General features: G+C 43.6%; 1 long non-coding RNA gene across 1 annotated transcript; it reads right to left on the bottom strand.

Annotated features, from left to right (window-relative positions):
• Window positions 1–6779: 6779 nt before the first annotated feature.
• On the bottom strand, window positions 6780–16049 carry LOC138840318 (uncharacterized). The gene is made up of 3 exons (XR_011376063.1): window positions 15893–16049; window positions 14206–14345; window positions 6780–7035 (listed from the first exon to the last, which is right to left on the bottom strand). It is a non-coding gene; the product is annotated as an uncharacterized lncRNA (long non-coding RNA).
• Between the last annotated feature and the right edge of the window lie 59 nt (window positions 16050–16108).

Raw genomic sequence — 16108 nt, 5'->3', positions numbered from 1 at the left:
ACTACTTGAGCCACAGCTAGAGGAGAGTCTCATGGACTTTCCTTCTGGGGCTGGCTTTGACTCAGGAACTTTATAGCTCAGCCTTCTGAATAACTAATATAGGTGTGAGCCTGTTAATAGCTATTCATAGGGGCCTAGCATCAAATCTGAAAATTATCCTTCAACTGAAAAGCAGGTGAGGGGCTACTTTGAGGGTGATATAAAGGTCATGTGTCCAAGGTAGGAAAGTTGCAGAACCAATCAAGCCCTGCTAGGAAAGAACCAAACTGGAAAAAGTCCTAAGCAAAAAAAGTCCTATAGCCAAAAGGGACATTGTAGCTTTTAGCAACATACTAGAATATAGGGGTTACAATTTGTAACACTCTACATTGTTTAAGGCGTATAGTTTGGTTACATCTAAAGGACTTCTGCCTTAGGTATGAACATAGTCTTGGGTAGTATGTTTCAGGGCCTGGATACAAGGTCTGGCACTACAAAGAGAAAAGGACAATGCAAACAGGATCTAGCCAGGGAAATATTCGCATCTCAATCTCAAAAAGTGCAGAGATAAAGCTACTGAGGATAAATATGAATTAAGTAATTCTTTTTTTCCTAATGTGTTGTATTTGTGAAATAGACTCAACTGAAGATTCTGGGCATACTAGAGACAATCTGGTGGGTGGTGCTACAATCACCACAAGCAACAAAGGCTACAGGGGAAGGTCGACTTTATTGTGAGCTAGTTAAAATGTTCTTGAAAATACATTTTTATTATACAGGTCATATACTGAGGGCTTATAGGTAAAGTCTGGTAGGTGTTTTTTGCTGGTCATAAGGCTTGAACTTTGGGCCTAGGTACTGACTGAGCTTTTTCTTTTTTATTTTTTGTCAGTAGTTGGGCCTGAACTCTGGGCCTAGGCGCTGTCCCTCAGCTCTTCAGCTCAAGGCTAGTGCTCCAGCACTTGAGCCACAGCCCCACTTCCAGCTTTTTCTGTTTATGTGGTGCTGAGGAATTGAGCTCAGGGCCTCATGCATGCAAGGCAAGCACTCTACCACTGAGCCACCATCCCAGCCTGCTTTTTGTTTGTTTTTGTTTTGTCTGTCATAGGGCTTGAAGTTTGGGCCTGGATGCTGTCCTGACTCAGCTCTTCAGCTCAGGGTGAGCACTCTACCACTTGAGGCATAGTAATGCCACTTCCGGTTTTCTGGTGGTTTATTGGAGATAAGAGTCTCACAGACTTTCCTGCCCAGGCTGGCTTTGAACTATGATCCTCTGATTTCAGCCTCTTGAGTAGCTAGGATTACAGATATGAACCACTGGCGCTCAGCTCCTGAGCTTCTTTTGCTCACAACTAGCACTTTACCACTTGAGCCACAGCTCTACTTCCAGCATTTTTTTGTGATTAGTTAGGAATGAGTCTCATGGGTTGGGAATGTGGTTTAGTGGTAGAATGCTAGCCTAGCATGCATGAAGCCCTGGGTTCCATTCCTCAATACCACATAAACAGAAAAAGATGGAAGAGGGGCTGTGGCTCAAGTGGTAGAGTGCTAGCCTTGAGCAAAAGGAGCTCAGGGAAAATGCCCAGGCCCTGAATTCAAGCCCCAGGAAAGGAGAGAGAGAGAGAGAGAGAGAGAGAGAGCAGAGACAGAGAGAGAGAGAGAGAGAGAGAGAGAGAGAGAGCAGAGACAGAGAGAGAGAGAGAGCAGAGACAGAGAGAGAGAGAGAGAGAGAGAGAGAGAGAGAATCAGTCAGTCTCTCATGGACTTTCTCTGGCTGGATTTGAATCGCAATCCTCACATCTCAGCCTCCTGAGTGGCTCGGCATGAATCACCAGTCCCTGGCTAGAATACAATTTGGACAAGGTCACCCTGAAGGTAGGCATTTTAAGCAAGGAGGTAAACTTAAGATGATTAATTGTTGAAAGGGATTTACAGTTTTGCAATAACGGAGAACTCGGGAAGATCATCTTGACAGTTAGTTGTCTAAATGCTCTAAAGCATCCCCACCCCCTTTTCCTACAATGAAAGTAAGAAAGGTAGTCTAGAACATTGCCCTCTGTGGGCTAAAATCAGGGAAGTATGTGGTCAGTGCAGTGTGCCACAGTTATGCAGAACAGGGTAGACAGGAACAGGTAGGAACTGAGAACTATTGGTTTGTATCTAATAGCTTGGTTTAGTTGTGTGTATGTGTGTGGGGGGGGGGCAGGTTTTCATTGTTCATTTAAGTCCAGAAGCTTCCCACCTACTAAGCAAAGGCTCTTCCCAGAACCCCTAGGATACAAGGTACCTTCAAAATAAAAGGTCTGGGCTGGGAATGTGGCTTAGTGCTAGAGTGCTTTCCTAGCATATGAAGCCCTGGGTTCCATTCCTCTGTACCACATACACAGAAAAAGCTGGAAGTGGCATTGTGGCTCAAGTGGTAGAGTGCTAGCCTCGAGCAAAAGAAGCTCAGGGACAGTGTTCATACCCTGAATTCAGGCCCCAAGACTAGCAATAAATGAATAAAAAATCCATACTATATAAGACAACAATGTTTAAATGATGAATGGTGGTGGTAGGTATTTGCTCTTCTATTATTTATTACAACGTAACAAAACCAATTGCTCACCAGGTGCCAGTGGCTGACACCTGTGATCCTAGCTACTCAAGGGGCTGAGATCTAAGGATAGAGATTTAAAGTAAGCCTGGGCAGGAAAGTCTGTGACACTCTTCTCTCCAAGAAGTGGAACTGTGGCTTAAGTGCTAGAGCACTAGACTTACAAAAGCTCAGGGACAGTGCTCAGGCCCTGAGTTTAAGCCACAGCACCACCTCTCATCCCATACCCACATACAAACTTTGTGGCTTAATAAATGTAAATGGGGGCTGGCAATGTGGCTCAGTGGTTGAGTGCTTGCCTAGCATTCATGAAGCCTTGGGTTCAATTCCTCAGTGCCACATAAATAGAAAAAGCTGGAAGTGGTGCTGTGGCTCAAGTGGTAGAGTGTTAGCCTTGAGCAAAAGAAGATCAGGACAGTGCCCAGGCCCTGAGTTCCAGCCCTGGGACTGGCAGAAGAAAAACAAATATAGAGGAGGAGTATAGCTCATTGGTAGGTAACACCACCAAAAACAAAACAAAACAAAACCAACAAGCAGCAGCAACAACAACCAAAACAATATTTTATTTAATGAAAAAAATTTTTTTAAATCAGTTATGGGGCTTGAACTCATGGCCTGGGCTCTGTCCCTGAGCTCTTTTGTTCAAGGCTAGTGTTCTATTACTTTGAACCATAGCTCCATTTTTGGTTTTTGAGTGGTTAATTGGATACAAGAGTCTCATGAGGTGGGGAGTGGGAGAGAATGCTCAGTAGCATGCTCAGGATGCTCAGTGGCAAAGTGCTTGCCTAGCTAGCGCGATGTCCTTGGTTCAATCCCCAGTACCAAAAAAGAAAGACAAAATATTAAATGGGCTGGGAATGTGGCTTGGTGGTGAAGTGCTTGCCTAGCATGCATGAGACCCTGGGTTCAATTCCTTGTAATCATGTAAACAAAAACAAACAAAAAAAGAATATCATGGGGCCTTATCTGCCCAAGCTGGCTTTGAACCTCAATCCTTACCTCTCAGCCTCCTGAGTAGCTAGGAGTACAGGTATGAGCAACTGGTGCCCAGCGTGTGTGTGTGTGTGTGTGTGTGTGTGTGTGTGTGTGCGCGCCAGTACTTGGGCTTGAAATTCTGATCATTTGCTCTTGCTCATCTTTTCTTTTTTTTTTTTTAAACTGCGTTGTACCACTTTAGCTATACTGCTATACCTCCTGTCCAGCTTTTTTTTTTTTTTTTTTTTTTTTTTTCAGTCATGGGGCTTGAACTCTGGGCACTGCCCCTCAGCTCTTCAGCTCAAGGCTAGTACTCTAATACTTGAGTCACAGTGCCACTTCCACTGTTCTGGTGGTTAATTGGAGATAACAATCTCACAGACTTTCCTGCCCAGGCTGGCTTTGAGCCATGATTCCTGAGATCTCAGCTTCCTGAGTAGCTAGGATTACAGATGTGAGCTACCAGCACCCAGCATATCTTTTTGTTTAAAATGGGGGGGGGGGGAGAGGGGGGAAGGGCTAGGTACCAGTAGTAGCTCATGCCCATAATCCTAGGATTGCAGTTCCAAGCCAGCCCAATCAGAAAAGTCCCTATCTGACTCTAATTTCTAAATAGCCACTAAAAAAACAGAAGTGGCACTGTGGCTCAAGTGGTAGAGCACTAGCCTTGAGCACAAAGAGGCTCAGGAATAGCACCCAGGCCCTGAGTTCTAGCCCCACACCTAACAAAAAAAAAAGCTGAAATTCCTTCACAACTTAGCTAATATTCTTTGTGTGTGTGTGTGTGTGTGTGTGTGTGTGTGTGTGTGTGTGTGTGTGTGTGTGTGTAGTATTTGTATACACACTGGGTCTTGAACTCAGGGCCTGGGCACTGTCCCTTAGCTCTTTCACTCAGCTAGATATGAGATCAGAGGGAACATGGGTGTTTCAGTTCTATGGAAGTCCAGGTTTTGATTTAGGAGCATGCTTAGAGTAAGGGCCTTGAGTGAAGGAGGAGGGAAGAACATTTACCCAGAAATGCCATTTTCCTCCTTTCCCGAGGTAAATTCCTTAATGCCCTGCAGATGGCACCACTGACAAGGAGTTCTCAGTCCAGGACAGCCAAGCTCAGACCTTTGCTATCATCACCTTGGAACTGAGCCTAAAAGGTGAACAAACAGGAAGTGACTGGCCTGGCATCCCTAGCATTCACACTTCTATCACTTTTTGTTCTGACAATTACTGGAGGCATCTGTGCTACTATGAATCAGGAAGTCACAGGAAACACCATATCCAAGGAGTTCCCAGACCTCAGCCTTTACCTCTAGGGCATTTTTTTCTTAGGTAGGATAGATAAAAAACATGACCTTAGAATCAACACATAGTAAGGGAATAGAATGTCATTAAATCCGTTCGAGTTCAATATTGATACAAAAATCAATAACCACCTGATGATGTGGGTATCACACAGACACTGGTATCCTTCTGTTGCTGAGAGTAGGTTCTTCCTTTCTGTCATCTGGTCTATAAACCAAAATAAGAGCTCTATCACAGCCACTCTCAACCAAGAGCTCGCAGTATGTTAGGGTATCCCACTGTGATGGAATCAAGCTCATTATGTCACTCCTGCCTAGGGTATTCAAACACTTTTTTTTTAAATCAGTGCATGCAAGGCAAGCACTCTACCACTGAGCCACCTTCCCAGCCCAACTTTTTTTCTTTACTTATAACTTCTCCAGCCCTAAGTGTCTCTAATACCTTCACCAAACAACTCATACTCTCCCTTCAGTAAGGGAAATCCAAAATCTTCTCAAGGATTCAAACACTTGGGCAGAGAAGACAGATTCTCTACTACATATTTCATTTTTCTCATAGCACTTCTAGTGTGTGTGTGTGTGTGTGTGTGTGTGTGTGTGTGTGTGTGTGTGTGTGTGTACCAGTCCAGGGGCTTGAACCTGGATGTTGATGGTTAGTGCTCTGCCACTTGAGCCATAACTCCAGTTCTGGTTTTTGGTGATTAATTGGAAATAAGAGTCTCACTGACTTTCCTGCCTGGACTGGCTTCAAACTGTGATCCTCATATCACAGCCTGTTGAGTAGCAGCCAGCTCTTGTTTAGCTTTTTTGCTCAAGGCTGGCACTCTATCTCTTGAGCTATACCTCCACTTCTACATTTTGCTGGTTAATTGGAGATATAGTCTCTAGGATTTTTCTGCCTGGGCTGGCCTTGAATCTAAATCCTCAGAGCTCAACCTTCTGAGTAACTAGGATTATAGGCATGATACCAGCACCCAGCTCACTTACCATATTTTGTAATGGTTTATTGTTTATTTGTATAGTGATTAATATATTTTTAATTCACCAAATTTTATAATCTCCAATATATTATGTTTGTTCACAAAGTACCTTGCACAGCACTTAGTGTATGACTGACAATCAGTAAGTAGTCCAAGAATTAATGTTGAGTGAGGGTAGAGCGCTAAACTCTGAATTTTAAAAGTTAAAAATAGAGGTTGGGAACCAAGAGCTGGTGGCTCACACCTAGCTACTCAGGAGGCTGAGATCTGAGGACTGAAGTTCAAAGCCAGCCCAGACAGAAGCCCACAAGACTCTTATCTCCAATTAACTGCCAAAAAATCCAGAAGTGGAAATATAGCTCAAGTAGTAGAAAAGTAGTTTTGAGCACAAAAGGTCAGGGACAGTGCCCAGGTCCTGAATTCAAGCCCTAGGACTGGCACACACAAAAAAATTGGGCTTGGGGATTTAGCACAGTGGAAGAGCACTTGCCTAGAAAGTTCAAGGCACTGAGTTTAGTCCTCAATACGGCAAAATGTATATATAAATTTAAATAAATAAAAGTTAGAAATGACTAACCTTTCACTGCATTTCTTCCTTTTAGATTAGGCTCCATACTCATGGAGAGGGCAGAGTCCAGGGTAGATAGTGACATCAAATGCAGGTGGACAGGAACAATTCTTTTTTTCTTTTTTTGGTCTGAGACTAGGACTCCAACTGTACCTGATGCTTTTGCTCATTGGCCGGTGTTCTGCCACACCTTCAACCCCAGAAAGATTCTTTTCTGTTCTAACAATTCATCGTAAAGAAGATTGGGGGGGGGGGAAGAATAGTGGGAAATCAACAAAGGAGGGGGTAACAATGCTCAACAAGAAATGTATTCATTATCTTTTTTATGTAACTGTAACCACTCTGTACAGCATCTTTACAATAAAAGAAGATCCTTCCCCTCTAATGTTTCATGATATAGGCATGCATGTATTTCTGCTGGCTCACAACAACAGAATGAACACATGCCACAAACCAAGGTGTGACCCAGCTTCCACAACAGACTGATAATCACCTTAGATAGACATTCCTTCTATGCAAAAATCTTCAAAGCCAGGCACATGAGTAATTCCACCATTCTCTTTCCTGATCATCCTACTTTGCAGTTTGCTATGTAGTCCTGATACTTGCTTCAAGTGGGACATAGACATGAAGACTTCTCTCCTTTAGTGGGTGAGTGAAATAGTAAAGGGATTAGGTACAGCAACTTAGAAAACTGAGGACATTTATGCTTAGAAAAGAGGAAGCCAGCTGGGTGCCTGTGGCTCATGCCTGTAATCCTAGCTATTCAGGAGGCTAAGATCTGAGAATCACAATTAAAACCCAGCCTGGGCAGGAAAGTCTGTGAGATTCATCTCCAATTAACCACCAGAAAACCAGAAGTGGCACTGTGGCTCAAATGGCAGAACACTAGCCTTGAGCTGAAGAGTTCAGGGATAGCACCCAGGCCCAGAGTTCAAGCCCCACAACCAACAATAACAGAAAGAAAAGAGAGAGAAAGAAAGAAAGAAAGAAAGAAAGAAAGAAAGAAAGAAAGAAAGAAAGAAAGAAAGAAAGAAAGAAAGAAAGAAAGGAAAGAAAGAAAGAAAGGAAAGAAAGAAAGAAAGCAAGCAAAGATGGAAGGAAGAAAGGAAAGAAGGAAGGAAGGGAGGGAGGGAGGGAAGGAGGGAGGGAGGGAGGGAAGGAAGGGGAAGAGAAGGAAGGAAGGAAGAAAAGAAAAAAAAAGAAAAAAAAATAGAAAGCCAGCTGTGCATCTGTGGCTCATACCTGTTCTAGCTGTTCGGGAGACTGAGCAGGAAAGTCAATGAGACTCCTATCTCCAATTAACCATTAAAAAGCCAGAAGTGGGGCTGGGAAGTTGGGTCAGTTGGTAGAGTGCTTGTCTTGCATGCATGAGGCCCTGGGTTCAATTACTCAGTAGCAAGCACATAAGCAGAAAAAAACAGAAGTGGCACTGTGGCTCAAGTGGTAGAGTGCTAGCCTTGAGCTGAAGACCTGAGGGACAGCACTCAGGCCCAGAGTTCAAGCCCCATGACTAACAACAACAAAAAACAAGCCAGAAGTGTGACTAAAGTGATAGAGCACCAGCCTTGAGCAAAAATGTGAAGCTCTAATACAGGCACAAACACACACACACACACACACACACACACATTCAAATAAAAAATAAAAAGAGGGCTGGGAAGGTGGCTCAGTGGTAGAGTTCTTGCCTTGCATCCATGAGGCCCTGGGTTTGACATTCTTTTTTTGGAGGGGGGGTGTTCCAGTCATGGGGCCTGAACTCTGAGCCTGGGCACTGTCCCTCAACAATTCAGCTGAAGGCTAGCGCTCTACCACTTGATCCACAGCATCACTTCTGGCTTTTTTTTTTCTGCTTATGGAGTACTGTGGATTCCTCAGTACGACCACATAAGCAGAAAAGACCAGAATTGGCACTGTGGCTCAAGTGGTAGAGCTCTAGCCTTGAGCTGAAGAGTTGAGGGACAGTGCCCAGGCCCAGAATTCAGGCCCCATGACTGATAAATAAATAAATAAATGGGGGAAAAAAAGAAAAAAAAAAGAAAGAATAAAAGGAAGGAAGAAAGGGAGAGAGAAAGAAAGAATAGTAGATCTATTCTTCTATACTTTGTACTCTGGGGGGGGGCACATCAGAAGATGGAGAAGAACTCTGAGGCTGATTTAGTAGTTTCAAGGACTACCAATGGACCACGATGGCATGAAAAGTATAGTAAAGAGAAAACAAATAGATATGACGAAGAGTTATAAGACTCTTCTCATCTCTACAGTTCAGGATTTCACAATTGTTCCATTATTTCAAGTCAAACTTATATAATTTTTTTGGTTATGGGACTTGAACTCTGGGCCTGGGCACTGTCCCTCAACTCTTCAGCTTAAGGTTAGCACTCCACCTCTTGAGCCACATCTGGCTTTTTCTGTTTATGTGGTGCTGAGGAATTGAACCCAGGGCCTCATGCATGTGAGGCAAGTACTCTACCACTGAGCCACCTTCCTAGCTCTCAATTTTTTTTTTTTGTTGTTGTTGGTCATAGGGCTTGAACTCTGGGCCTAAACACTGTCCCTCAGCTCTTCACCTCAAGGCCAGTGCTCTACCACTTGAGCCACTGCGCCACTTCTGGTTTTCTGAGTGGTTTATTGGAGATAAGAGTCCTATGGACTTTCCTGCCTGGGTTGGCTTTGAACCATAATCCTCAGATCTCAGCCTCCTGAGTAGCTAGGAATACAGGCATGAGCCACTGGCATCTGGCAAAGCCCTCAAATATTTTTTGAAAGGTCAGAGACAGGTGGAGATAAATAGAATGTCTCAAAGAATTTTAATTAAACTCTTCTCCACATCTATCCCAAACCCAATTCCCAAAAATAACAACAAAAAGTTCTCAGATCCAAGGAGGTCTTGTCTAGGGTATTTTTTTTTAAATCTTCCCTGGAAAGCTACATAAGGTAAATTTCAAACTTGGTGGTGCATTTCTAGGAATTATCCCTGTTTCTATAAGAGAGAATCAAATCAGTTTTTAGTTGGACTGGGAAGGTGGCTTAGTGGTAGAGTGCTTGCCTTGAATGCATAAGGCCCTTGGTTCGATTCCTCAGCACCACATAAGCAGAAAAACCCAGAAGTGGCATTGTAGCTCAAGTGGTAGAGCACTGGCCTTGAGCTGAAGAGCTGAGGGAGAGTGCCCAGGCCCAGAGTTCAGGCCCTAGGACCAACAAAAAATAAAAAATAAAAATCAATTTATAATTGAGAGTATTTTCACCTCAGATCTGGATGAGCTGGTTCTCTTCCCAAGATTCAGAATCTCTAGGGATAAAACCATGGTGAAAACAGTCATTGGAATGAGCAGGAATTGTTTTGATACTTTCTATTTTCTTGGTGGGAAACTTAGGACATATAGGAAAGCAAAGAAAATGAAAATAACCCATAATTTCAATAGGAAGTTTCTGAAACCTTGTTTAAAGGAAAAGGCAACTGAGTGCCCATAGTCAGGCCTGTAATCCTAGCTACTCAGGAAACTGAGATTTGAGGATCGAGGTTTGAAGCTAGTCTGGGCAGCAAAGTCCATGAGACTCTCTTATTTTCAATTAACTACCAAAAAGCCAGGAGAGTTGTTACTTAAGTGGTAGAGTACCAGCTTTGAGTGAGAATCTAAGGGACAGTGTCCAGGTCTTGAGTTCAAATACCAGTATTGGCATAGATAAAGAAAGAAAGAAAAGGAGGGGGGAGGGAGGGAGAAAGGGAAAGAAAGAGGAAAGGAGAATAGAAAGAAAGAAGGAAGGCTGGATGGAAGGAAGGAGGAAATAAAGAAAAGAAAGAAAGGTAACTCTTCCTAATTCTTGCCCTGCTTCCATCACCCTTGGGAGTGGGCGATTCTGGGTCTTCTATCTATTCTGCTCAAGGTACTATTCAGTAATAAGTCTAAATCATTCAGAAATTTAAAACTTGGCCCACAAGAAAGTGAAAATTCTTGGAGGGTGCCAATGTTTTCAAGGATATTGAAATTCAAACTTTAGCCTTCCTTCCTTCCTTTTCTTCTTCCTTCCTTCCTTCCTTCCTTCCTTCCTTCCTTCCTTCCTTCCTTCCTTCCTTCCTTCCTTCCTCCTTCTCTCTCTCTCTCTCTTTTGTCAGTCATGGGGCTCAAACTCTGGGCCTGGGTCCTGTCCCTCAGCTCTTCAGCTCTACCACTTGAGTCACAGCTTCACTTCTGGTTTTCTGAGTTGTTTATTGGAGTCTCATGGACTTTTCTGCCCAGGCTGGTTTTGAAATGAGATCCTCAGATCTTAAGTCTCCTGAGTAGCTAGGATTATATGCGTGAGCCATTGGCACTTGGCTTTCTTTCTTTTTTTTCTTCTGGGCCTGAAGTCTGGGTCTGGGCTGTGTTCCTGAGTTTTTTGCTCAAGGCTTCTGCTCTACCACTAGAACCACAACACATTCAGCTTTTTTTTTTTTTTTTTTTTAAGGTTGTGGGGCCTGAACTCTGAGCCTGGGCACTGTCCCTCAGCTCTTCAGCTGTAGACTAGTGCTCTACCACTTGAGCTTCAGCCCCACTTCCAGCTTTTTCTGCTTATGTGGTACTGAGGAATCGAATACAGGGCCTCATGCATGCAAGGCAAGCACTCTACCACTGAGCCACCTTCCCAGCCCCACGTTCAGCTTTTTCTGAGCAGTTTATTGGAGATAAGAGTCTCATGGACTTTCCTGCCAAGGCTGCTTCAAACTGTGATCCTCAGATCTCAGCCTTCTGAGTAGCTAGGATTACAGGCATGAGCCACCAGCACCCAGCTTCTTTTTCTCTCTCTTTTCTCTATGTTAGTCCTGTGGTGGCTTGAAATCAGGGCCTGTGCAGGGTCCCTGAGCTTTTTTGCTCAAGGCTAGCACTCTACCACTTTGAGCCACAGCTCCACTTCTAGCTTCTTGGTAGTTAAGAGTCTTGGAGATAAGAGTCTTGGAGATAAGAGTCTCACAGACTTTCCTGCCCCAGCCAGCTTCAAACCATGATCCTCAGATCTCAGCCTTCTGAGTAGCTAGTTATATGTAAGCTAGTGGCACCTGGCTACATAGTAAGATCCTGTCTAAAAGACAGACGGACAGATAGACAGACAGACAGACAGACAGACAGACAGACAGATAGATAGATAGATAGATAGATAGATAGATAGATAGATAGATAGATAGATAGATAGATAGATAAAGTTTGTTAGGTCTTTGTGCCCTCAAGTAAACTAATCTGTGGAATGTGTTTGTTAATGTTTAGCAATTACTGGAGGCTTAGTCTGGATAAGTTCTTTTACCTAAGTTGCTTGAAGACTGAAAGTTATAGTGAAGGTGGTCCTCTCCCTACTAGCAATCAGTAACTAATCTCTGGGTACATCAAATTCACAAACATTGTTTGTTTATTATGTGAACTATGCTGGGTTAATTAAGTACTAGGGACAGAAAGAAGGGTGAATTAGAAGTCAAATATGTGAATAATCCTTGAAATGAAAGGAAAGGAGAAAAGCCATAAATGAAAGTAAAGCAAAACAGTACAAAAGACTTAAATAAGAACAGATAAGACAAGCAATGTAGCCTGGCACAGAGGAGACTGAGCTAGGAAGACTGCAAGTTTGAGTCCTGTCTGGGCCGAGACTCTGCCTTAAATAGAAAACAACTATAAAAAATTGAAGCTGGGAACCGGTGAGTTGTGCCTGTAATTCTAACTACTCAGGAGGCTGAGATCTAAGAATTGGGGTTCATAGCTAGCCTGGGCAGGAAAGTCCATGAGACTCTTAGCTCCAATTAACCACCAAAAATCTGTAAGTGGAAGTGTAACTCAAGTGGTAAAGCATCAGCCTTGAGGAAAAAAACAAAAACAAAAAACAAAACTCAGGGACAGGGACCAGGACCTGAGTCAAGACCCAGTACTAGCACACATGCACATGCACGCACACACACACACACACACACACACACACACACACACACACACATCCAGGTTAATAAGCTGAAAGAGTTAAGAGTTAGGCATAATAATTAGAAGGCAGCAGCAGTTTGAGCCAATTGTAGCCAATCTAAGCTGCATACAGGTCTTGCTCAGGAAAAATAAAGATTCAGGTATAATATATATGACTCAGGTATATCACAGTGCTTTATAAACTATAAAAGACTGTACTAAATTTGGGAGCAATTTGAAGGTAAGGTGAGGAGAACTGCTAGAACCAGAATCCATATCTTCAGATTAATAATCATGCCAGCCAGGGCTGGGAAGATGGGTCAGTGGTAGAGTGCTTGCCTTGCATGCATGAGGTTTTGTGTTTGATTCCTCAGCACCACATAAGCAGAAAAAGCCAGAAGTGGGGCTGAGGCTCAAGTGGTAGACCACTAGCCTAGAGCTGAAGAGCTGAGGGACAGCGCCCAGGCCCAGAATTCAGGCCCCACGTCCGACAAAAAAAAATAAAATAAAATAAATTATGCCAGCCATTTTTTCTCAGTGTATGTTTTTTTTAAATTTTTTATTATCTTTAAATAGTTGTACAAAGAAGTTCCATTCTACAAAACAGTATATGAATACAAAGTGTCTGACAACATTGTCACCCATTGTTCCTAACCTACCTTCTCAGTGCATTTGTAAATGTTTGGGTGTCTAGATCTATTAGTCATCAGCTTAAGAGCTAAAGAAATCTTCCTATTCAAGATAAATATAACTCTTAGGGTGGGAGGCATGATTCAAGCTGTAGAGGACCTAAACAATAAATATTATGCTTTCTCTGGAGGAGGGGAAAGGTGAACAAACAAATATAAACAAGGGGCTGGGAATGTAGCTCAGTGGTACAGTGCTTGCCTAGCATGCATGTAGCCCTGGGTTCAATTCCTCAGTACCATATAAACAGAAAAAGCTGGAATTAGCACTGTGGCTCACGTGGTAGAGTGCTAGCCTTGGGCAAAAGAAGCTCAGGGACAGTACCAGGCCCTGACTTCAAGCCACATGACTGGCAAAAAAAAAGTTAAATACAATTATTACAACTTGTGATAAATAATATAACAAAAATGGGTTGTAGATAAGATTTCTCTAAGCCGGGCGCTGGTGGCTCACGCCTGTAATCCTAGCTACTCAGGAGGCTGAGATCTGAGGATCGCGGTTCAAAGCAGCCTGGGCAGGAGAGACGGTGAGACTCCTATCTCCAATAAACCACCAGAAAACCGGAAGTGGCACTGTAGCTCAAGTGGTAGAGCGCTCACCTTGAGCTGAAGAGCTGAGGGACAGCGCCCAGGCCCAGAGTTCAAGCTCCACGACCGACAAAAAAAAAAAAAAAAAAAATTCTCTAAGCAGGTAATGTTTAAACTCAACCTGAAGAGGCTAAAACCATAGGAAAGAGTTGAAGGGGAGAGCTCTCTTGGACAGAGGAGACAGGAAGTCCAAAGTCCTGAGATGGAAAAGAGCTTGTAAGAAAAGTACAGGATAAGGATAAAGTCAAGTTACAGTATAGAGAGGCTAGATCATGGGTCACAAACTCAAATGCTCAAGTGCACAGCGGATCTGAGAATGTAAAGAGAAAACTGGTGAGATGTAAAAGTGACTGATGCAGATTGGGGAATACTGAAGTAGAACCTGTCCCATCTATAGAACCATAGGTAGTGTATGTGTGTGTGTGTGTGTGTGTGTGTGTGTGTGTGAGAGAGAGAGAGAGAGAGAGAGAGAGAGAGAGAGAGAGAGAAAGAGAGAGAGACAGAGACAGAGACAGAGACAGAGAGAGACAGAGACAGAGACAGAGACAGAGAGACAGAGAGACAGAGAGACAGAGTGTACTAGGGCTTGAACTCAGGGCCCAAACAATGTATCTTACCTTTTTCAGCACAAGGTTGTTGCTCTTCCACTTGAACCACACCTCCACTTCTGGCTTTTGGACAGTTAATAGAAGATAAGAGTCTTTTGGACTTTCCTACCAGGACTGTCTTTGAACTGTAATCCTCAGATCTCAGCCTCCTAAGTAGCAAGGATTGCAGGTGTGAGTCACTGGTGCCCAACATTATTATTTTTTAATTATATTTAAGTAGTTGTAAAAAAGAGGTTTTTCAATTCGGTACTTTTTGTATCTGTTTCGACGCATTCTGTTAGTTTCTGTTCATTCCTATCTTGGTTGCTAAGAGGAAAGTTTACTCTTCGAGTCCTGTCATTATCTGGTTTTGATATGTAGCCCAAAGTGGTCTGGAACTCAAGATTCTCCTGCCTCAGTATTGGAACTACTGAACTTAAAGGTATGTTTTACCAGACCTTTATCAATGCTTCCTCTTCCTTCTTCTTCTTCCTACACCTGGCCTCCTCCTCCATCCACCCTCCCTCCCTCCCTCCCTCCTTCCTTCCTTCTCTTCTCTCTTTCTCCCTTTTCCTCTGCTGCTGCCGCCTCCTCCTCCTCCTCCTCTTCCTCCTTCTCTCCTCCTCTTTCTTTGTCTTGCCAGTCCTGGGACTTGAACTCAGGGTTTGGGCACTATCCCTGAGCTTCTTCTGCTGAAGGCTAGCACTTTACCACTTGAGCCACAGCGCCACTTCTGGCGTTTTCCATTTATGTGGTGCTGAGGGACAGCGCCCAGGCCCAGAGTTCAAGCCCCACGACTGACCAAAAAAAAAAAAAAAAGTTACAGAGTGGGGAAGGTGGTTCAGTGGTAAAGTGCTTTCCTTGCATACATGAAGCCCTGGGTTTGATTCCTCAGCACCACATAAATGGAAAAAGCCAGAAGTGGCACTGTGGCTCAAGTGCTAGCCTTGAGCTGAAGAGCTGAGGGTCAGCACCCAGGCCCAGAGTTCAGGCCCCACACTGGCAAAAAAAAAAAAAAAAAAAAAGTGTACAGAGTTCAGTTAGTAACTATTCTGGTCCTTTAGTTGCTCAGATGGTAATTAGACACATTTTAGTGTTCTAAAACTGGAAGTGGAGCTGTGGCTCAAGTGGTAAAGTGCTAGCTTTGAGCTGAAGAGCTGAGGGACAGTGCCCAAGCCCAGAGTTCAAGCCCCATGACCAACCAAAAAAAAAAAGGCTGTTGTGAAATTAAAATGAGATAAAGGCTATAAACTGAGTTAGGTGCCAGTGGCTCATGCCTGTAATCCAAGCTACTCAGGAGGCTGAGATCTGAGGATCCAGGTTTAAAGTCATGTCAAGCAGGAAAGCCTTTGAGACTCTTATATCCAATTAACTGACAAAAACTTGGAAGTTGGGCTGGGAAGGTGGCTCAGGGGTAGAGTGCTTGCCTTGCATGCATGAGGCCCTGGGTTCCATTCCTCAGCACCACATAAGCAGAAATAGCTGGAAGTGGCGCTTGTGGCTCTAGTGGTAGAGCGCTAGCCTTAAGCTGAAGAGCTGAGGGACAGAGCCCAGGCCCAGAGTTCAGGCCCCACGACAAAAAACAAAACAAAAAAACTTGGAAATGGAGGTGTGGCTCAAGTGGTGGAGCCCCAGCCTTGACCAAACTGCTAAGGGACAGTACCCAGTACCCAGTACCCAGTACCCAGTACACACACACACACACACACACACACACCTTGAAAATCACTTAGGTGGTTAGCTAACATTCCAGCCCTATTCATCAATGTTTCTCTGTGGCTATTATCTGGCAAAGTTTCAGGACAGTTTCGTAGTCTTCTATTCAGTTTTCCTTACTATTTGTTCTCCCACACACGAAGTTTTCCATAATAAAGAATGAGTTGAAAACTGAAGTGTAGGAGGCCCAGACATAGATACCCAGAAAATACTGGGT

This window comes from Dipodomys merriami, unplaced genomic scaffold (assembly GCF_024711535.1).
Source record: "Dipodomys merriami isolate MVZ:Mamm:240054 unplaced genomic scaffold, mDipMer1.0.p SCAF_10, whole genome shotgun sequence".
Lineage (NCBI taxonomy): Eukaryota > Metazoa > Chordata > Mammalia > Rodentia > Heteromyidae > Dipodomys > Dipodomys merriami.
Note: the sequence above shows the minus strand (reverse complement) of the source record. Positions and strands in the feature narration are given on the sequence as shown.